Source organism: Microtus oregoni, unplaced genomic scaffold (assembly GCF_018167655.1).
Source record: "Microtus oregoni isolate MIOR12 unplaced genomic scaffold, Mior012 000010F_ref0000083, whole genome shotgun sequence".
Taxonomy (NCBI): domain Eukaryota; kingdom Metazoa; phylum Chordata; class Mammalia; order Rodentia; family Cricetidae; genus Microtus; species Microtus oregoni.
In genome coordinates, this window is record NW_024543069.1 from 33145774 (window position 1) to 33169952 (window position 24179).

The window sequence follows — 24179 nt, forward strand, 5'->3', positions numbered from 1 at the left end:
GGCTGAGGAGAAGAGGAGACTAAGGACATTCCCACATTTTTTTCTCCTTGTGTTGTTTTGTTCCACGGCACACAGCCTCTTTGTGCCTGCCACAGACACCCGGAGCATGGCGATGCTGAAAAGAGACACGGCGCTCATGGCTCTACCTCCTGGTTTGAAGAAACGAGAAGACCAACAGAGACAGAAAACCCGTATCTAAGATGCCGGCGTCCTCCACATTGCTCTGTGTTGTGTGACTAAATCCTGTGGTTTGTGGTTATCAAGGGGATAATTGTCGCTCCCTGTAGACAGAGGCCACCAGCAGTACACCTGTTCTTGAATATGCTGGGTGTATTGCATGCTGAAGAAAACAGAAAGGAAAGAAAACAGAGAGGAACCGTTTAGTATGTCAGTAAGAAAGTGTCTAAAGAGATTATTCCAGGACAGCATGATGGCTCTGCAGCTGAGGGCACTTGCCACACAAGCCTGGTGACCCAAGTGAATCTCCAGAACCACATGAAGGTGGAAGGGGGAAGAGCCCGCCCTTTGAGCTCTGAGCACGGCTACACTCGCGTGCCCACATACACGCCCCCCAACACACCCATGCACACAAGCCACCTTACTTGTTCTTAACTGAGAAAGGAGCTTTGTGGTCTAGAATACCATTTTAAACTTGGCTCTCTATGTTTGGTGTGATCTTAACTCAATTGGCAGAAACTAACAGGGCAGGTAAACTTCACAGGGCTTTGTGGCCAGAGCTGCGAGCCAAAGACGTCATCATGACGCTTAGGACCAGCCTACAAACGCATCTGCTTTTCAGTCCCCACCCCCAAGAGTGAACTGATGGCAACCAGAGGAAAACACAGAGGCTCTTACACCACTGTCCCAGGCCAGCCCCAGGTCCTCTCCTTCAGCTGATGCCCCCATACAGAGAACGGGTGTTGGATCTCAGGTGCTATCTAACGTTAGAAGGGATTCTTCACTGTCAATTCCAAGGCAGTCGAAATCCTGATGGGGAATTCTGTGGTCACTGTGATAGAGTGGAGAACAGACCTCCAGTACGAAGGGCATTCTACCCCCGCCCCCGCTTCTCCCACCCCCTACCATGGTCTTGGGCCTCAGATGTGGGACGGATGTCCCAGGGAGGTGGCATTATAGGGAAACGAAGTCACAGGCAAACAAGGCTGCTGTGCGGTCAGAGCCCGACTCTCCAACACAGTCTAGTCATGCGCACACTTGCGGGAATCGTCTCTCAACAACTGGCCGAACCTCTGCCAGGTGACAAGACTCTGGTAATAAAACACCAACTATGGCTTGGTAGAGGAGCTGGAGAAGCCAGCTCCGTGGATAAGAGTAATTGTTGCTTTTAAAGAAGACTGGACTAGCTCTCAGTACCTACATCAGGTATCTCACAACCACCTCTAACTCCAGCCCCAGGAGATCCAACACCTTCTTCTGGCCTTTGAGGGTACCCAAACACACTTATGTACTAACAGGCAGACACATAGAAACACATAAATAAAAAAATTAATAATACAAAAAGAAAAGGGGCTTAGTCACTAGAAGCTGGAGAGGTCACTCAGTCAGTAAAACATGAGGACTGGGTTCAAAACCCCAGAAACCACATTTAAAAAACAACCAACAGCAACAACAAATGGGTATGGTAACTCATGCCTTTAATCCCAGAATTCCAGTGCTGGGGAAGCGAAAACAGGTTGACACCTGCGGCTTGCTGGCCCAGCCTACCCTACCTGGTGAGATCCAGGCCAATAAGAGACCCTAAGTCAAAACACAAAGTTAATGGCACATGAGGAATGACATCTGAGGTTGTGCACTGACCTCCACATACATACATGTGCACATGTGTCCACACACATGAACATTCCACACATACACAAAGACTTGGCCACTTCCTTAAAAAAATTTTTTTTTTTTTTTTTTTTTGGTTTTTCGAGACAGGGTTTCTCTGTGGTTTTGGAGCCTGTCCTGGAACTAGCTCTTGTAGACCAGGCTGGTTTCGAACTCACAGAGATCCGCCTGCCTCTGCCTCCCAAGTGCTGGGATTAAAGGCGTGCGCCACCACCGCCCGGCTACTTCCTTAAAATTTTCTGTTTAGAGTGCATCTTTAAGTTTTTTCCTATTTTTGAAGACATCGTGGATCATATTTAATAGGTGGCTCCTGGTGGCAATCTCAGTTATGATGCTGATGGCCATGGCCATAGACACCACAACTGTTTACAAGTCAAGTGACAAATACAAGAAGAGCCTTAAACTAGGCGGTGATGGTACACGTCTTTAATCCCAGCACTCGGAGGCAGAGGCAGGCAGATCTATGTGAGTTCGAGGCCAGCCTGGTCTACAAGAGCTAGTTCCAGGACAGGATCCAAAGCTACAGAGAAACTCTATCTTGAAAAAACAAAAGAAGGAGGAAGAAGAGGAAGAGGAGGAGAAGGAGGAGGAGGAGGAAGAAGAAGAAAAAGAAGAAGAAGAAGAAGAAGAAGAAGAAGAAGAAGAAGAAGAAGAGGAGGAAGAGGAGCCTATACAGAAGGCACTAGGCACTTTCATTCATCTGAAAGTCAGTCTATGGGGTGCAATTCTTTTGGGGTGAAGATGTGACTCCAGGAGCTGTGAGAAGTACAGAAAATGTGTGCCAAGACGGATTGGTGATTCTCTAAGTCCACTCCAAATCAGCCTTTGCTTTCCCCTAGACCACAGAAATGAGTGGGAGGGGGGCAGTCAAGAGGATCATGGGAGAAATAGAGACTAGGCTCAGGAAATTCTCCTTCTCTAGGTAGCAGTGTCAGGGCAAGCATTCTTTAGACAACCCACATCTTCAAGGCCCTGCAGCCAATGCAAGATCACTTCTCTGTCCCTAGGAGTCGCTTAAGGTGACGCCAACTCAACCTCCTCATCAGAAGAATGTCTAAGTCACTTACCGAAGGAGTCGGATCCATTTTGGAGTGTTAGTGGAAACTGTATGGGCAGAGAGCTGTAGGTTAAGGGATACGTGAATAATTATCAGATGCTTTTTACGTACTGGAGATGGAACCCAAGTTTTTAAGCGTGCTAAGAAAGTTCTCTACAGCCAAGTTACACCCCAGGCTCCTCAGATATGTTCCAGAGGCAAACACCAGTCTCTGACTGTAAGCAAGGTTCTTTGCAGTCCCATTAAGCTAGCTCCTTCTCACCCAATAAGAATGACTGCTCACTGTGATCTCCTGGACCAACCCACATGTTCGCCATGACTCCGGAATGGGTGCTAACAAAAGCATCTGCCTTTTTGGTTCTCCAGCCTATCCATAGCACATAAGCTTCCAGTGTCCTTGATCGGTCCCTGGATCTGCACTCTCTCCAGTTCCCTCCATTCCAAATACTTTCAGTACCACCATCACACTCACAATCAGGACGACTGTTGGACACAGAGATGCAGGTGGAGGTGGAGAAAGACACAGTTCTGTATTTTTATTTTTTTGCACGCACACCACAACTAGATCTGTTAAGAAAGGATCCTTCCTCAATCAAAGAGTGAAGCAGATGGATCCATACTCACAACCGAGGACAGAACATTATGAGTCTCCTTGATAATCCCCCATCAATCAAAAATGGCCACAACAACCAAAGGAGCTAAAATGTATTGAGTATGTTCTGTCTGCCTGGCCCTAGGTTAAGTGTTTAATACTATCTATTTTCATACTAATCTGGCAAGGTCAGCATTATCCCACTCAGTAAAGTTACGAAGCATTCCAGAAGCTCAAGGAAGGAAAGAGCCCGCCCAAGGTTACTGTGCTAGAAACTGGAGGAGAATAAAAAAGCCCATGTCTGTCAAACACCACGACTTTGCACAATGATGGGGAGGACATAAAGGCAAAAGACCCTCCCCCCAGAACCATGGCTGAGGAAGTCAGTAGGCAGCCTGACCCTCCCGATCCATGTGACATGGGGGCAGACAGATTCTAACCCTGTAGGTTATCCAAATACATTCGTGATTTTCATTAAAGCAAAATAGCAATTACGCACTTGAAATATTTATAAAATAAGTCAACTACATTTGAGGGAAAATGTAAAAGCATTGCAATTAAACACGATCTGCACACACTGCAGGGTGTTTCTCTAACAAAGGAGCAAGGAATAATGCCGCTAATAAAAACAATGACGAGTCTGTGCAAATGTTCTAATAACTCATTTAGCGCTGTTCCGAGTGCAACTGTATATTAGGAGTTTCAAATACAGCCTTTGATGAAAGATTAAATATATCTTCTGCTCGTTCCCCTTCTCAAAGCTAGTGATTCAAGTGGGCTAATTTGTTCCCTTTCTTCTAGTAAAACGTTTTAAGTGATCCATAAATGTTTTCCTTCTTCTATTCAGACTGTAAGAGGAACCAAGTGAATAATAATGAACACGAGTAAGGAGTAGTATTAATAATTAGAAGTTAATGGGTACCCCACCATACACACAAACACGCAAATCCACCACATCGACACACAACTCACACACATACATGCCACAAAGATCCACCATGCATGCATACATATATACAACAAGCACACCATACATGCGCATAACACATACAAAAATGCAACACACAGACACCATACATACGTATGTACCACACAAATAATACAACCTATATATGCATATACCACACACAAAAATACACCACACATACATGTATGCAATACACACACCATACATACGTATGTACCACACATACAATACAACCCATATATGCATATACCACACACAAAAAATACAACACACATACATGTATGCAACACACACCCCATACAGAAGCATGCACCACATATATAACCACATACTTGTTATACACATGTACCACACACACATAACACACCATGCACACCACACATACATACACCAGAGACATATATCACATATACACATGGTAGACATATACATCACACACATATATACACATAAATTGCAAACACACACACACACACAGAGGTAAGCATGTTCAAACAAAATTTTCATACAAGGCCCGCCAAAGAGCGGACAGACATTACATCTCAAAGTGAAATTCATTCAGGATTTTCTATCAAATAAGTGCTAACCTAAAAGAATTTCCTGGTCATCTTTAAAAATCTCATCATGCTAATTAACAGAGCATAGATTTTTTTTCCACAAGGGAGCAATCTAAATGTATATAATTTATATATTTAGTTCTTCCAACAGAAATTAAAATTAACTGATTAAAATTTGTTTTAGTTTGAATATGAAATGTTCCCCATAGGTTCATGTGTTGAAGGCCTGCACCCCAGCTGATGGTGCTGTCTTGGCTGGTTCTAGAAACTTCAGGAGGAAGTAGGTCACTGAAGAAAAGTACTCGGAGGTATCTTGCACGTGGGCACTTCCTGTCTGTCCAGTGCTTTGTGTTCACAGCAAGATGAAACCCCTCTCTGCTCCAGGTTCCTATTGCTGTGGCCATCCTGCCCAAGCACCCGGGGCCAAACCAGCATGAACAGATGTCTGAAGCCCTGAGCAAAATAAATCTGTTCTCCTTCAGGTTGTTCTTCAGGTATCTGGCCATGGTGATGAGAAATGACAGCTAACAAAATGCAAGAGGGGCTTTTCTCTTTGTTTCTTCAAAGATAAACCACCTATAGTATCCGAAGTCTAGAGCGCTCCCAAGCCGGCACAGAGACACCGGTCACCCTATTTGGTCTTGGCTAGGATGTAAAGTACATAGCTGTTTTTCAGCATAAATCAAGGCAAGTGTAGCCTGTAAAACAGCTAATCTAAAGGAACAGAGCCACGCTTACCCAGCATAGGCTCGTCGTTCTGAACGGCTGCAGAGGTGGACGTAAAGTCCAGAACACAAAGCAAGATGTCCATTGTTTCCAGCCTTAGTTCTTAGCATGCCCGGCTGCCTCCTTGGCCTTCATGGTTTCCTGAGGAGAGAAACACACCTTAATCCTTCTCACCTCAAGTTTCCAGTGTCAGGCATGAGGAGAGGGCCTCCACCAGTTGACGTTCAGCCTGAAGTAAGTTGTGGAACAGAAGTAGAATATGCTGGCCATGAAGATCTAAGGACCTGAGTCCAAGCCCCAGAACCCACATAAAAATTTAGTTATAATGGTGTGTGCTTGTAATCCCAGAACCAGGCATGGAGACAGGCAGAATCTGGAGCTCACTGGCCAGCCAGCATGGCCCAGTGGCCCAATCAGCAAACACCAGGACAATAAAAGACCCTGTCTCAAAAGAAAAAAGGTGGCTCACTCCTAAAACAAATGAAACTCAAGGCCTCCTCATGCATGCGTGCACACATGTGGCTAAATATACTTGGTAGTTCCTCCGTATCCTACAACACATTAGACCACTTGGGTTAAACTGCATACCCTCCACTCTAGTTTTCTACCTTCCTTAGAAAGGATTTTACACAGGGCCCGTGAGATAGCGCAACCAGTAAACAGAGAGCAAGCGTGGTGAGCTGAAACTCATATAAAGGTGGAAAGAAAGCAGACTACCCTTGACCTTCTCAGGCACACTCAGGCACGTGTGCACTTGGACAAACTCACATGTGCACACAAGCACACTGATGATAACTTTTCAGATAGAAGATTTTATATGCTGGATAGAAGCGGATGAAGGGCCAATGGGGGAGAAACCATGCTGGCTTCAAACACACAAACACACGCATGCACGCACGCACGTACATGTGCGCACACACACACACACACACTCATGTACATGCTTTACTTAGAAATGAGAACGGTACAGTGTGATTTGTCTATCCTGAGTTGTTGGTTTCAGTGTTTTCTCCCCTACTATACCAATATTGGATGACATCAAGTTCCAATCATTTTTTTTCAAGACAGGGTTTCTCTGTGTAGTCCTGGCTGTCCTGGAACTCATTCTATAGACCAGCCTCTAGCCTCGTCTAACTCAGAACTCAGAGATCTACCTGCCTCTGTCTCCCCAGTCCTGGGATTAAAGGTGTGTGACACCATCACTGGGCTACAGTCATTATCTTTGGGCCAGATAGAGTATCCTTTTTTTATTAGCTTAAGATGGAATAAAAAATAAACAAATTCATATCACAGCGATGTGATTCGGGTCATTATAAAAAGTCTTTTATGGTGAAAACTTACACCAATTGAATGTCTGAGGGGAGAGAACACAAAACAATCTCAGTCCAAGAAGGCAGATTGGCTTTATCGCATGCTTAGCAATGACCTTGAGCTATTTGACATCTCTGGATTCAAGTTGCTCTGACGTTTAAATGAGATAATCTCAAAAACTTGATGCATCAAATTTTGATTAGTTATTTGCTGAATGTTGAATTCAACATATCCAAAACTGCATTTTGAATAGTGCTTTGCTTTCATGGTATATATTCATTGTAATTAAAAATAAAAACTCCGCATTCTAAATTTCCATTATTAATACATCTTTAACCCAAGCCTTCACTTTCATGGGAAGAACTGAGAACTGGGATGGGGACCATTGAAAGTGGGATTTACACTACGTGCATGACCTAGGAAAGGGTACCTCCAGGGGACACACAGTGTAGCAGAGGGCATGAAACCATAAAAGGCGACATTCTTCCATATTGGAAATGGCCTCAAATATAGAAGGTCGGGTCCAAACAGTAGGAGGGAAATGAGAGCTAAGAAGAGTGATGGAGGAAATAGTAAAAGATCGTGGATCAGCTTCAGCCCAAAAGTCTGTGCCACACGCATTCAAATACCAGAGAATAACAGAATCTCTAGGTGTGAGCTCAGAAACATGGCTGATGAGCGCTGAGGACCCACAGTCTACAGAAAAGAGGCCAGTCCTTACAAAGAGGCTCTTTCCTATAATAACAACTCACAGCTTGACACAAGTCCTCAGACAACACTTGTATTAAATGACCTCCGAGAATAATCGTGTTGGAGAAAGGAGCGTAGATATGATCAGCCTTGACACTCTGAACGCAAGATTGCACTTGAGAGAAGCCAGAAGGTGAAGGTGGAGAAAAACGTCACAGGAAGGAAGGGGCACGTCAGCATCCTAAGTAGACAGGCAAGAGCTCCCGTCGATGCTCAGTTGAAAAGAGAGGTTTAAGCGCGTCACTCTGAGGCACAAAAGTAACCATTAGAAGAGCCAAGAACAGGGACAAAACTATATTACACACAAGAGGAGGAATGAGGCCGGAGGATGAGCTGAGTTTTCACCCACTGCAGCAGGAAAGCACCAAGAATGCAGAGATGTGTTCTTAGACACAGAGGCCTTACCACTCAGACAACTCAAAGTAGCTGTGGCTTGGCTACACGGGAAGTTAAGGAAAGGTACTGATCGTTTTCCCTGTGAGCCTTTCCGTACTCTGGGGTTTTAAGTCATGCGCATGAATTACTTATTTTTTTAAGATGTATTTCAGCATGATATGTGTATGGTTCATAGACAGAACTAGTGATCTCCTGACCTCCCGGAAGTTTACCTAGAGCAACGCTGTACTGACTTAGAAGGAATAACAGCACGGTACAGACACACCTGCTTCTTCCCTTCCTCTTTGTACGATGTCCAGAATTTATACGCAAACAACAGCTGTCTATTGGATAAATGATGAACGACCTCTTGATTTCGGCCACTAAATCCAATGAGTTTCATTTGTGAATGAAGAAACGTATGGAAGGAGGCTCAATGGGGCCGTTAGTTTGGATGTGGCTCTTTCCAATCCAACGGCTCTGCAGTTGGACACTGGCCGCATTTCTAGATCTCCCCCAGTGTTCAGCAGCAGTCCCAAGATCACCGTTACCACAGTCTGCTTGCTATTGGCCCTGCTCCACACAGGTAGCAGGGATTCACCCTCCTGCCAGCACGCAGGCATACAGTGCCACACAGGAGTATTCAGACGCCAAGTAGGGATCACCCCCCTGTTCACTGTGGATTGATTTAACCAGCCTACTTCCAAAGGGTGTGTTGGAGTAAGTGCTTTGAGCAGCATGGGAGCGTTTGTTTTATGTTGTGCTTGGTTTTAACGCTGGAGTTCCCTGCTCATGATTTAGCAATTAATCCAGCTTTAGTTCCTTTGCTGCCAAAACATCTTGCAGGTAGAGGCTTCCAGAGCCGAGGCAGTCGACACAGACAGTAGAATTAAGAGATAAAAATGCTGAATCTGAATCTGGAGCACGGGGAATAAATTTCCCTGAACTTTCTGGCTCTTAAACACATAACTCTGCTCAAGGATGCACTTCAGAGAGGGGTATGGTACACACCTTCGACCCCAGTACCTGGGGAGTAGAGACAGACCGATCTGATCACTAGAAATTTGAGGGCAGCCTGATCTGCGTAAGGAAGTTCAGGGCAGCCAGAGCTACACAACAGAGATATTCTGTGCGTGGGTGTGGGTGTGGGGGGGAGAAACAGGACACGCTCCAAAACTTCTCTTATTTTCTTCTTTCCTCCTCCACTTCCCTCTCCTTTTCCTCCTTCTACTTTTCCTTCTCCTCTTCTTCCTCTTCCTTCTTCTCTTCCTCCTCCTTCTTTTCTATTTAAGGACAAGCATAAGGAGGAGAAAATATACCATCTGTCCTGAAAATCATGAATTCGTTCTTTTTCATGTTAGGTGTAACCACAATCTTATAATCCACAGAAAAGGCTGTACATGACTTGCAGACTCTCCCTAAATACACCTTCTTCATTGGGCACAGAACAATGTGTTTACTTTACCGTGGGTTTTTCTTCTCTTACTCTTAAATGTAACATTTTTCCATTTTAACTTAGCATGCTAGCGTTTGCTTGGAAGAAAACTCGAGGCTTGAGTTTCTGTGCAGGAAGTCGCTTCTGAAATGCATCCTGAGATATACACGATATGATAGGTCGATTCTTGGAGCTAAGGGAAGGAAAAGATGAGCCGGGGTGATGGCCTAGGAGTTTCAGTGTGTTTGCTGCACACGTGTGAACTGCAGTTCGGTTCCCCAGAACCCAGAGAAATCTCAGGAGGACGTGGCGGCCTCCACCCACAACCCCCAACCCTAGAGGTGTCAACAGGAAATCTCTGGAACAAGCTGGCCAAGGGAGACAACTGGATGGGCAAACTCTGGATTTAATTTAGAGATTTTATTTTATTCTCAAAGAATAAAATAAAGGAGTGCTTTGGGAAGATTTTAAATATCAACCTTGGGCCTCAACACATATGCCCATTCACACACTCACAAGCATATTAAAAAAAAAGAAAAAGAAAAAATCATTCAGGGAAAAAAAATAGAGGTTCAAAAAAAATCTGAGATGACTGGAAAATAGCCCAACAGTTAAGAGCGCAGGGTGGGTTTAGTTCCCAGCATCCACATGGCAACTCACTACCTGTGACGTCTGTAGCTCCAGTTTCAGAGGATTTGATGCCCTCTTCTGGCTGATGAGGGCACCAGGCACATACATGGGGCACAGACAAAGATGCAGCCAAAGCACTCATCTATATAAAAATAACATTAACAAAATATTTAAATAGCAAGGGTTTAAAAGATGGTTCAACAGCCTGGCAGCGGTGGCACATGCTTTTAATCCCAGTACTCAGGAGGCAGAGGCCAGCCTGACCTACAAAGTGAGTTCTAGGACAGTCAAGACTACACAGAGAAACCCTGTCTCAAAAAACAACAAACAAACAAACAAACAAAGACAGCTCAACAAGTAAAGGCACTTGCTGCCTAGCCTAAATTGAATCTCTTAAAGCTGGAACTCCCCAAGCGGTCCTCTGACCTCCACATGTTCATCCTGATTCATTTACCTACACACTCACATACATACATACATACATACATACATACACATACATACATGCACACACATAATACATACATATATACATACACACATACAGGCAGACACATACATACATATATACATACATAACACATATACATGCACACATACATATATACAATTTTAAATGTAAAAAAGACATTTTTAAAAAGTAATGAAAAGTAGTTTCTGACTGCTACATCAGAATGTCATTTCTAAAGTAAAATGGAGTTGCCGAAGCGACTCAGCTCAATCAGGGCAGCGAGTTCTTCCCTGCATGGAGTCTCCCTCACCCACCTACCAACCCACGGCTACCTGTCCTTCCTGCTCCACTCCACCAAACAAACACAGCCCCGCCACTGGAGAGTCATGATGGGGAGCCCTGGGAGACAGGAACAAAGCTCCGGAGCTCTGTCAACCCAGCCCAGAAGATTCTACCCTGTGAGGCTTGCTGTCACGGGATGAACAACCCTCTCAGGTCAATCTGCTGCCGTTGTTGAACGGGGTTTTAACAGGCCCTCCCACTGCATTTTGCCATTGTAATTAGCACATTTAGTCTCTGTGATTCTACATCATGGGTGCCCCAGGTGTAGGCTGAGTGAGAGCCAACCAAATTCCAAGGCTACAAAATATCAGTTGGAAGAAAGTCTGAGTGGTTTCTAAAGTCAACAGCATTCTAATAACTGATCTCTACACCAGAACCTGGCTCTCTTGCCCGCCCCCCCCCATACTCAAGTAACGTGATATCATATACAACTTCAAGTATAACCCATAAGTGAATTATTGGAAAAGGGTAACGAGGGCCTGAGTGATTTCAATCACGTTTTTTTTATTACTAAGAAGGCTTAGCTGGGCCGTCTCCAGCTGATCTACATATCCCCGGAACATTTGGAAAATCCTGGTGTGTAAAACAAGCCTTCCCCTGCAGCGACTGTCTTGTACTCCTGGTGTTGCTTCTCTTCATTTAGATAAATGGGTGCTGACTACTAAGTCCTAGAAAGAAACCCATTAAGCAGGATTTCCTGTCTATGCTGTCGTGTGTCAGATGAAGCAAAGTCAACAAGAATCATCACTGGAAGGAAGCCAGACAACACTGGAGGATATGTGCAGTCCCATTTCCCTGGTTCTACCCTGCAGCTAATCTTCTGCACCCAAACAGGGATTTTTTTATTGTAGCCCAGGCTGGCCTAGAACTGAGATTCCAGGGGTGAACTACCATGGCTAGCTTCTACTTAGTTTTTTCAAAGTTGTTGCTCTTCTGCCTGAAAGCTTCTGCTACCTTGAAGGAGCATCTGTGAGTATGTATTCTTTATTATTATGATGATAATGATGACGATTGTTTTTGTTTGTTTTTTAAGACAGGATTTTCCTATGAAACAACCCTAGCTGTCCTGGAACTCTCTTTGTAGACCAGGCTGGTCTTGAACTCACAGAGTTCTGGGATAAAAGGCCATGCACCACTGACAGGCTGTGAGCATGTATTCCTAACACCTTCTGTGCTGTCGTTTGTCGTCTATACTTCAGCCGCCCACTGCCCACCATGGTAGCTGTGGCTTACTGTCTTTCTACTCTAGCACCTGTCGTAGAGCCTGCCCAAGTTTGCTTCCTGCTACTGCGATGAAGCACCGTGACCCAAGACAACGCATCGGGGAAAGAGCTCATTTGGCTAACAGGCTCAGTCCAACACCAACGCAATGCAGGAAGAAACTCAGTGCAGAAGCTCAAAGCAGATGCTGAAACAAAGACCACTGAGGAAATGCTATTTGTTGGCTCTCTGGAAGAATGCTTTCTCTCCTTTGACCTGCTCAGCTACTTTCTTATACAGCTAGGCTCACCTGCCTACAGACGCCACCGCCCACAGTGGGCAGAGTCCCCCTACGCCAACTAGCAACTGGAGAAAATGCCAACTTCCTAGGCATCGTTTCAGGCAGCAGCTGATATATTCATAGCCTTGTAACCTGGTTTGCCTGACAATTTAGCTGACATGTAAGGACAGTCTGAAGGGAGCAAGTCCTCAATCAAGGTTCACTCTAGTCTGTGTGAAGCTGACAAGAAACTCACAGCACAGAACCGGACACGGAATCGATGTTGATAAACATTTGTGTTGAGCTATAAACCGAACCTTATTATAAACTGAAGTTCCTCCCCCACCTCCAAACCAAAACAAAAAAAAAAGTGCTTCATTTGTGTTAAAGATTCTACAATGCTGATTAGGTGATTATAATAATGACTGTGAGTTTTGTGGGCGTGGAAAGCCGGCATATTATGAATTTGGAATCAAATTATCTTGAAGTATCTTCAGCACTCATAATGGCCGTCCATTGCTTCCTCCGTATTTGACCTAACCTCCATCAATGAGGCTACTAGGTAAATCCTTTGGGAATGGACAGTGTACCTTCACCTTCTATCAACCCAAAGGCCAAGGGCATCACCAGATTACACCCGCTACTCGGAGCAGAGATTCCTCCACTTCACTGCAAACACCTTTTTGATTTCCTGCCAAGATGTTTTCACTTGATTTATGATTTTCTTTGTTCCTTCGTGTAAATGGAGACTGCTCATTCATTTCCCAGCCACCCAGACCCAAAAAGTCACACAGAAACTATATTAATTACAACCTTGTTTGGCTAATAGCTTAGGCATATTCCTAGCTAGCTCTTACATCTTAAATTAACCCATTTCTATTATTCTCTGTATCACTATGAGGCTGTGGCTTACCAGGTAAGGTTCTGGCATCATTCTCCTTCAGCAGCTACATGGCATCTCCTTGTGTCTGCCTACTCTCTCTCTCTATATATATATCTGTGAATAATTTTACATATTCACAGGATAAGAGAGATGGATTTCACTATGTGAGATAAAGGATTGGAAAGTTGGTACCACGATTATGGTAACACCCGAAGAGGACTCCCTTTACAAAGGTGTGCGTTGTTCCTCATGAATAGCTTACTTTATCGCTGCTGAGTGGGTATGCTGTTGCTGCCACTGCATCCTGTTCCCCACATTCCCAGTCACCACTGTCCCGAAAGGCTCCTGCTTCCTTGATTCTACTGTCAGGAAATTGAAGATCTGTGTTGCTAGGGTCAAAGGTAGATTTCCTACCTTCTTACCTACAGTAGCATCTGCAGCCCAGCTCTGCAAAAATTCTGGAATCAGTTTAGACACCAAGATGAGTCAGAAAGCCACTGTGAAGAAGATAAAGAGAAAAGTGAGATGTTGGGAAACCCTTCTCCCAAGGAGAGCTCAGGCAATCAGAAGGCAGTCCTTGCAGAGTCTTGCAGATAATGCTTCAAGCCTTTGCATGGCATCCCCATCAAGGACAGATGTTCTGATGTGCAAATGACTTGTTGAGAATACCTGGTAAATTGGGTGAAAGATCATTTACCTTGGCCAGTTTGGTGCCTCATCTTCCAAGCGTGCTATCTTTCTGGGAACGAAAATTTTCTCCTAGAAATATGGAATAGTATACTTTATAGTTGAGGGATGTCCCCATTTTCCAGGTTCCCCATCATTTGTATCCTTCATGGAAAGGCTGCAATGAACCCATCTTTTATTGCTAAGCAGAACCAGCCCAATGACATTGGTAGCCCCCAAAGAATGCCTCTTCTCGTAACAGATCCTTCAATGTTCCCACGGAAGAAGTGCCACAACTAAGACCCAAATAAGAGCAGGACACAAATGCCGTCCAGATTTCCTTTGAAGCAGCTTGCAAGTCTCTTTCCAGATGTGTCCAAGAATTGTATGAGTGGGTAGGGTTATTCTAAACACTTCTGCAGGACCATCTTTAGTTACATGATAAATCTGAAACCCAGTGAGCTGATGTGACAGCTCTGAGCAGAGCCCTGACCAGAGCTCAGAAGCTATGACTACTCTCCTGACAAGAGGGGGCAGAGCAGAGCGTATGGTCTCTGTCGCCATGCCAACCAGCATCCCGACTCTGCAGCTTACCTAAACTGTGTGGTCGCAGGTAGATTGAAAGTCCCCTGTCTTTACATCTGTAGAAGAGAAGTGATTGGTCCTCCCTCGGGGATATTGAAGTGCTTAAATGAATGGCTACCTGATGAACGTTCACACGAGCGCCTGCAACTCAGAGGCAATTATATCGCCCTTCATTTGACTCAGGAGCTTTTCTGACTTCCCCACTAGCATACCAGAAAAAACCTCAGCGTGGAAGAAGGGAAACAGCACAGAGCTAGAAAACAATCTCTCCACGCACAGACTTCAGACCGGCCCCTTCCAGCCCTGCATTCTTTAAGGCAGCCACAGTGCCGGGGGAGGGGGAGGGCCTTGTGTTCAGCAATCAGAGACCAACCTTTCCTCGTGAAAACCCTTAGAAGCTGTGGTTCTACTCTGTGTCATCTCAGCAACTGTGTTCCTGGTCATGTCAGTCTGTGCTGAGTTCTCTTTGACTTGAATTCTGAGGAATTCTACAGTGAGGTGGCCTGCTTGTTCCCCACTACTTCCCCACACAGATCTATTCCCTTCCCCCTTGGGGTGTAACTTCCAAACCTTGAGCTCAGTGGGAGGCCCCAATCATAGTTTTGGTGTCGAAAGAAACAGAGAGCTATTCTCAGAGCTTGCAAACAATGTCAAGCGTGCAGGACTCCCAGAGCCCTGCAGGCACACACGTACTCAGACAGCACTCAAAAGAGACAAATCCCTGTGCAGTGGCCTCAAGAAAGAAGCTTCTAGATAGTCCTAACTTTGTCCATGAGGAGAGTGGGGGTAGAGCTGGTGTAAATTTGAGAGATGTTAAAGAGTGATTGAAAAAGAATGAGAGGCGGTTAGGAGGCAAAATGAACAAAACTCTTGGTCCGTCCTTGTGCCAGCGAGGAGGTGAGGACCGAGAGAAGTCTGTCACAGCGGCCAATAAGCCGTGAGGGCCAAGTGCTTGGCTTGGATCAGTAGAATCTGCTCCCTGCCTGCAGCAGAGCTTGGCAGTGAGTCAGCAAATTAGCAACAGAATTTCTTCTTCAAGGAGCCACAGACAGTTCATTTACATATGCTGTGCACACGCCTGCACACACGCACACACACACACACACACACACACACGCACGCACTCACGCACACACAGACGCATGCACACACACACAGAGTATCTAGTAGATACAACCTTCATTGTGTGGCATTTCTTTTCATATTTCCAAAATGATGTGTATCATGAAGAATTATCTAGACCTATTTGCCAAGCAATCCAAAGACCTTTCTTAAAAGCATCGTTTTAGAAAATATCACATCTTCTAACAATTTCTCCCGGCCCCTCCTTTTGTTAAAGGCAAAACAGAAACAAGACTATAACCCAAATATAACCAAACCACTCTGTTTGGGTTATGAGATTACAAGATTGTTTTTTCTTTTCCTTTCCTTTTCTTTCTTCTTCTATGATTCCATTTTCTAATTTTTCTTCAACACCTCTATATCCCTTTTCTAATACTGAAAATGCCATAAAGTAAAGATAATATAAAGTGTGCAAAGCCAAAAGTTGTGTTGGAGGAGCCTGGCTGTTTAGTGATGTTCAACAAACCAACCAGGATCAGCCACAGTATGGGCAAGGGAATGGCAAGACTGTAAAGGAGGGCAAGAGGGATTAAGAACAGAGGGGCATCCCAGGGATGCTTTCAAGCAAATGCTGGACCCTGCACAGTGACTGTGCTGAGCAAGATGTCCCCAGAGACATCAGTAACCCTCAGGCAGTGCGCAGCAGGTCCCAGGCTGATCCTTTGCAGCTCAACCAGAACCTTCCCTCTTACAAATCCTGCTTCTGGTTTTCACACAGCACCTGAGTTTAAAGAGGAATTGCCTGCGGCTAGGGGACAGAATGTCTCTAAGGCTAGTCCTACTGGATAATGTCGTTTTCCAAACCAAAGGCCAATGCATTCTCAGTTTTCACCAGACCACCAGGCAACTGCATCCCACATAACCTTGGTGTTCTCTTTTGGATGCTCACCTTGAATCCATGGTATAGCTTCCTCTCCTCCACCTGGTGCTCTTGGTAACCGGAGAACCCACAGAAGAAACTCTGAGCCTTTCCTTTCTAAAATATGTTGTGCACATTGGGGAGAGGGCTTGTCTGTTGAGGGCTGCTCTCTCAGAGGACTGAGTTCTGTTCCCAGCACCTTATCAGGCACCTCACAACCACATGTAACTCTAGCCTCAGAGATCCCTGACACCCTCTTCTGGTCTCCATGCACACCAATCCCTCCCTTACACACACACACACACAAATAAGAATAAAGTCTTTTCAAAAATTCATTATGCAGTTGATCAGTGGTGGTGCAGGCCTTTAATCCCAACACACAGGAGGCAGAAGCAGGAGGAGCTCTGAGTTCAAAGTTAGCCTGGTCTACAGGGTGAGTTCCAGGATAGCCAGAGCTACACAGAGAAACTCTGCCTTGAAAAACACAATAATGATGATGATGATGCTCTTAATTTTTATTTGACTTTAAATTAGTTTTAAAAGTAACAGTGTTCCATATGTCATTTTCATACATGCTTCATTTTAATATTGACTCTCCCCTGCCCCTGCTCTATTTCCCCTCTGTGTTTTTCTTCCCCAAACATTGTTATTGCTAGACACGCCTTTTTCAGGATGAGTGCCATCTACTCATTAAATTCAGAGTCATGGGTTTCCCCAAACTCCAGGTGTTGCACACACTAGACTCCATACTAGCTGTCATTGTCACGTCACAGGTGACCATCACCAACCCCATGCACTCATTCCATGGCTCTTCCCAAAGCCCAGTTGCTCCCAGGGCTCCTGGGCAACAAAAGAAGTCTTGATCCTAAAGAGGGAAAGGAGATTGGGTGAAAAATAATTGAACTAAAAGGAAGGTAGATTTAAGTACACATCTAGTACACTATGTCAGGGGTCAGGACTCACAGACAGGTGGTAGCCACAGCTGGGCAGTGGGAAGGTTTGCCTGTGACAACCTCCTATCTCTTAGAGGCTCTCTGACTGAACCATCTAGCTGACACTCAGGTGCCTTTGCTCACCTGAAGAACATCTGTCTGGATCCCCTGCTGGCATTCAGGTTCATCTACACCCTTGCTCTCTCTGCAGGGTTTGGAGCCCTTTGCTTGAACTCAGCCCTGAAATGAGCTCCGCTCAGCAGGCAGCATCTTCGAGGCACGAGAACAGCTTGGCTCCTGCATCTTGAAGTTTCACCCATATTGCTAACGTACAGCTCCTTGATGGAAGACAGCAAGGTGAGGACGGGGCAAATGCAGCTTGACCTTGAGCTCCAGGTTCTCTTTGTGAACATCTGGCCTCTTATCCCTAGATGGAAACCAAAAGGCTCATCTCACAACTGTAATGTGATATAAATGGGGTCGTGGATGCAAGCGAAGTTCTTGTCACATGACTCGTGCCCAATAGATTTTTGCAATGGATGGATCCTCCCATCCTTGGCCAGCACAAGACTGGGATTGCTACAGCAAAGTGGTTCTCAGCCAGAGGTGATTTTGTTCGCTGCATTGACAGAGAGATGGGGGTAGGGGCTCTTACGCGCTAGTGGGCGGGAGGCCAAGGATGCTGCTGTCTTCCTGTGATGTACAACATAGTCCTCTACAAGCAGACATCATCTCATTCAAAGCATCAGTTGTGCCAAGACTCAGAAACTGTGCCTGTTCCTAGCTTCCCCTGGATTCCTTCGGCCCCGCTGTTAATGCGCCTTGTGTGCTACGGGGATGGTGACTGGTATCTATGCCAGACCCCTACGACTGACCTGTCCACTGCCTCCTGATCTCCCCACAGCTCAACTGTTGGATTCTTTGTGAAATGGCCAACAGGTTTCATTGCTTTGACCCAAGCCCATCCCAGCAGGAGACAGGTGAAACAGCCAAGCTTTCTCCCTGACCGGGAACAGGCAAGAAACTGGTTCCTGCAGGGCCCTGGCTGAGAGCCACATGAAAGCAGGCACTGGCCAGAGCATTCCACCCAAACTGGCTCCACACCAGGCCCAGCCAGTGAGTCACCAGCACAGGCTGCTGCCTCTTGCCTGTGACCTTTCTTTATCCCTTCATTAGCTGTAAATCTTTAGCAGTGAAACAGTCGAGAACAGACTGGGAAGGCCCTGGCAGACTAACACCCCAGGCAAATGCCCAAATCAAAATTCAGAGTTAAAAACTGGGGCTCTGAATGAGTGCCAATCACGGCAAACCAGGTTCTTCCGAGCCCTCTCTGCAAACCAGAGGTGTGGACAAATGGTGCTTGTCTCTCGGCATAGTTTAAATCATGTGGCAAGCCTGGAGCATCCTTCTGGAGAAGGAACAGATGTGTTTAGCAATATCCAGATGGTTAGGAGGACAAGCTGAAAGGACCTGTGTAACGCGGGCCATTAATTCATGCTCACACCAAACTACACCGTACCCCTAAAGAAATCACCCCTGCAATCCTACCTCCTCTTACATCAAATGGAACTAAGAAGTCTCCCCATGCAGTGACAAGAGAATAATTTGCACAGGTTAGTAGGCTGTGTGCTTCGGCACAAAAGAAAGCCAAAGTGGTTCTCTGGTTTGTTTTTTTGGGTGGTGTGTGGTGTGTGTGTGTGTGTGTGTGTGTGTGTTTCTTTGCCTTTTAGGCGAAAGACTGGTAGAGCGGGCGACTGCCTTCCCTGGGGGGTCTTCCTCAGCTTGTTCTCACCCGAGTTGCCCTTCTCCATATGCCATCTTCAAAGCCGCTGCCACAGAAGCTTTGGAGGCAGAAGATTCTAGGCCTGTCCCAAGGACCCACTGACTCGGCCTTTCTGTGGTCGAGGCCTTAGTCAGCCTCGTAAACACCATCTAACTAAACAAACCGCAGTGCGGCCCAGGGGCCACCTGTTCCCAAGCCAGAGCTTTGGCCTACTGTTCCTCCTCTCTCAGCAATGCTACCCCCATCATATGCAGGAGGCGCTCCTGGACAAGACAGGACAGACCCAGTGACTCACCGAGCAAGGCCGTCCACCCGCACAGTTCTGCTGACGGCCACGCGTTGCCATTTGTCCTGGGTTTGGCAATACCTGGGAACATTCCTAAAGTGAGAAAGGCTGAACGCTTTCCTCTGCTCCGGGGCCTGCTGCCCTGCGCGAGCTCTCATCTCCCTGCCTCGGTATGAAGGACCAAAAGTCTTAAGGAAGCAGACCTGGCTGTGGATGGCTCCCATATCTCCTGCGGTCTCCCCCCACGGTCGTTCTGAGTGCTCAGCGCGTGCCCTAAGCGCCTCCCGTGTTGTGCTTTAAATGGTCTTGTGAGAAACTAGTTCCATTTTCTAGACGAGCCACCAAGGTGACCTTCAAATAGTAGCACTGCCGCGCAGGGAGGCTCGCCTCCAAACCCACGGCTTGAGCAACTGGCTGCATCTGTCTCTGAAGCACCACCGTTCTTCTGCTGGTTTCTTCGTGTGTAGTCATGGTACATGGTGCAGGGTCCTATAGAGACATTTTCACGGAAGCTTATAAGGTTTTACTTGAAGCCCATCTGCCCTCACGTCACATTGCACCCCACCCCGCCCCCATTTAGCCTCCTGGTTCCCTGGACGGCTTTATTTCTACTCACACGTCATACATACATAAATGATGTTGTGTATCTTGTGTATTTTGTGCACGTTTTTGTTTATGAAATCGGGGAACCACAAATGAGAGAAAGTGCTGTATTCGTCTTCTGGAGACTGCCTTATTCACCAATCTCTCTCCAGTTGCATCCATCTTCCTGTAGACAATATGACTTTGTTCTTCCTTGGGGTTGAAAGAAGAGACCGTCATTCTAAGTAACTGGTCCCCGGATGTGGTCGTCTAATGACAAAATCCTTGGGGAGACGGATGAGTCGGCAGTTAAAACTGTGATGTTCTCCCAGAGGACTGAGCTCAGTGCCCAGCACTCACATGGGTCAGACCGTAACCCCTGCTGCTCTAGCTCTAGGGGATCTGGGACTCTTCCAGCTTCCATCCAAACATGTGGCATTCATTCACACCAATGCATACATACACACAAATAAAAATCATCTTAAAAATAAATTGAAAACTAAAACAAAATCTTCTCACCACTGTTTTTTATTGTTTGGCTGTTGGTTGTTTGGTTGTTTCACCCGTTGGTTTTTTTGGTTAGTTGGTTTCAAGACAAGGTTTCACTCTGCAGTCCAGGCTCACCTGGAACTCATGGTGATCCTCCTGCCTCAGCTTCCACGCTGTTGGGATTATAAATGGGAGTCACCACCTGGCTGCTAACCACCATTAGTAAACATAAACATACAAACTACCCAACGTAGACTCACTTTATGAACGTAAGATCATTCGAGTCTATCAGTGTCATGTGACTTTGGGAACTCATGACAGAAGTTTACATGTCTGAAGCACTTGCTGCTATAAAGAGCTGCCTTGAGGGAGGGCTTTAAGTGTCCTGACGTAGTTCATCCTCCCAAACACCTCTGAGGTAGGCACATCTTTGTTTTCTTCATAGCTAAGGAAACCAGCACAGAAATACTGGCTTAGACATCCAAGGCCACACAGCCCGTCAGTAAGCTGAGAAACACAGCCAAAGACTATGGCTCCAAAGCTTGGACTCTAACTAGACCTCTCTACAGTGACTCAGTATAACCAACACAAGAACCAGTCTGTACAGCTGAGAAAGGAGAAAGATGTCTTCTTCCTAAAGATCGCTTAAGGCCTTAGAGAACACGAATTCTTTTGTGCCATGGATTCCAAAATTCTCCTGAAAGTTGTGGCCCACAGTAGTGTGGTAGTCTGGAAGATGCTGCACCTAGGACCGGGGAGGAGCTTGTTAGGATCCTAGCAACCCGATTTACAGCTGAAACCAAGTCAGAAAAAAAAAAATTGAAAATAAACTGAAGTAAAACCGTTGGCCTAAAAGATGGCTTCCAACTGCCTCATGACTGAAACTAATTTCTACTTTGTTTATGAAAGCTGGAAAGAACTGTGTTGGAGAACCGGGAGATACACAGAGAGGGCTCTACCGTGTTGCCCTTTCTGACTGAGGACCATGCTACAATCTTCAGACAAGACCTCTGAGTTGAAGTTGCCGGCCAGCAATGTTGTTCCTGCTTGAAGTGAATTCCAGCTGTGTGTACCGAGCACGGCATTCCAAACATTCCTGGGCACAGCAATATCCGTCTAGAACATCCACAAGTCTGTCTCAGAGCCAGCACCCTTCCCCTTTGCTATGCGCTCTACTGAGTGTGCTTGTCACGTCTCTTGTCACTGTGGACAAATGCTCGACAAGAAAACAATGAAGGGTAGAGGGGCCTCTTTTGGTTCGGTGTTTATGGGACTATAATCTATCGTGGTGGGGAGGGGAGCATGGGACGGCTGATCACATCATGGCTGCAGTCGGGAGGCACAGAGATGGTGCCGGTACTCAACTGGCTCCCTCTTTTCATCCTTTTTATTCAGCCTTGGATCCCAGATCTTGGCAGAAAGCTCCTGGCATTCAGGGTAGGTCTTCCCTCTTTGGTTAGTCCTCTCTAGAAACACCCTCTAAGACACACCCAGAGGCATGTCTCCTAGGTGACTCCAAACATAGCCAAGCTTATTGGTGAAAACGGGCATCCACGCAGCCTGCCACAGAGCTCAGAAATCAGAACACATCTCTGCTATGTCCAAAGGTAAAGTCTGTCTCCAACCATGTATGGAATCCTCCAAATTATTCCTCAGCTCGGGAGAACATTCCAGGGATGCTACTGTGGCCTGTTATTAATTATAGAAAGATCAAAGACCAAATGCTAAGACCGTATTTGGCCAGAACGTGTTTTGTCATTTTTTTATGAGGCAGTGTGATCAAGCTAAAATCTAGACAGTACAAGCCAGAAAGTGAGCACAGTTCCTCTTAGGCATGAACTTCAGCTCCAAGGTTCCCGACTCCCTGGCTCTCCTAGGTCAAGTTAATCACACCCTCTTCTAGCTTCCCACAGCTTCCCGTCTTTGTTCCAGTCATAGCAATGAACGTCATGTGCTCTAGTTGTTCTTTTACACTTGTGTTCCTGGGCGAAAGACCAGTGTCCTAGCATTGCGATGTCCTCGGTACTTAGCACAACTCACACACAGTTCCCTTCAATAAGTATTCGCCAGTAAAAGTATAATGAAGTATAACAAGGGTAAACCTCTAAGCTCAATTCAAATGGTCGTGTTAGGTAGCTCTTGTACTAGGTCAGTATTTCTGTGTCCACCTCCTGACTCAATCTGTCTCTGCATCTGGTCCTCTTCAAACGGGATCTTTATACTGCAGACTAACCTGGGACTGCAACGTTGATGGGACAGGTGTAAATAAGTGGTTTCCAAAGAACATGACATACTATGTACTGGATTTCTTGGAACAAGAAAATAATGAGTCAATAAGTTTATTTCTGTTAGGAAATTGGGTATAATGAGTTTGGGACTTTTCCACCCTCCTTACTCCACCAGAGCAGGGACAACCAATGTGGCCATTCCCACATCCTCCATAGAAACCAAATGGACCTTTGGCTGCCTTGTCTTCTCCCCTCATTTGTTCCCAGTACCTTCAGACCCATGCAGTACAGGCTGACTGCGACTCTACCTTCCAGATGACAGACACCGTGAAGTTCCCATCCCAGAGCAAAGGAGGCCTGGGCCGAAGAACAGGAGTGAATTTCTGTAACCTTTGCTTCAGGGGCTTCCTCCAGATCCTGCAGACAGAACCTGCTTAGCGGGAAAGCCATGCCCCAGATTTGCTTCCCCCATCTATTAATCAGCCTTTATTTCCTAGATGACGGAGAAGATTTATTAGCCTGTGAAGATTCTCCAGCCCCCTCAGAAAAAGAATCGTCTTTGTCAGCTCACTTCATAAATCTTGCCTGACATGGAATCAGAGAATGGGGAAAGAGGAAGAAACCCAAGGAGGCGTGAGAAAGCCGAGAGAGTCTAATCACAGAGGCCTAGCGACCTCACTAAGAGCTGGGGGTTGGGGTGGGGGAGGGAGTGAGTCAGTTGTCAGCAAGAAAGTTGGGAAATAGTGAATGAAAGGGAATTAGAACGGAGAAGAAACAAGATTTTTATGATGTGTAGCTGGCAAGGAACAAATCCCCCTTTAATGCACTTTGAGAAACACGTAGCAGTTGAAATAACTTCTGGGTTATTTTTGGTCTAGTCTGGGCTCAGCTACAAAGAATCCTCTGCAGTGATTGGACGGCTGGGCTGTCTGTCAGCGTGTTTAGAATTACACCTCCCACTAGCTCATGCGGTAACCTTTCCAGCTTGGGAAACTTGTCTATGATGAGAACCACTTGACCACACCCTCCTAATAGGATCCCTAAGAAACCAGCTCAGACTCCCAGAGGGTGATTACACTGATTTACAAGGACTACATAAAACGAACTTGCCCAGACGTTGTGAAAACCCACATCAAATCTGCGCACTTGCTTAGTAACAAACGCATTTTTATTTCATTCTGTTTTATTTCAGAAAGATTAAGATCTGTAGAATAATAATACATGATAACATCCTGGAAAAGTG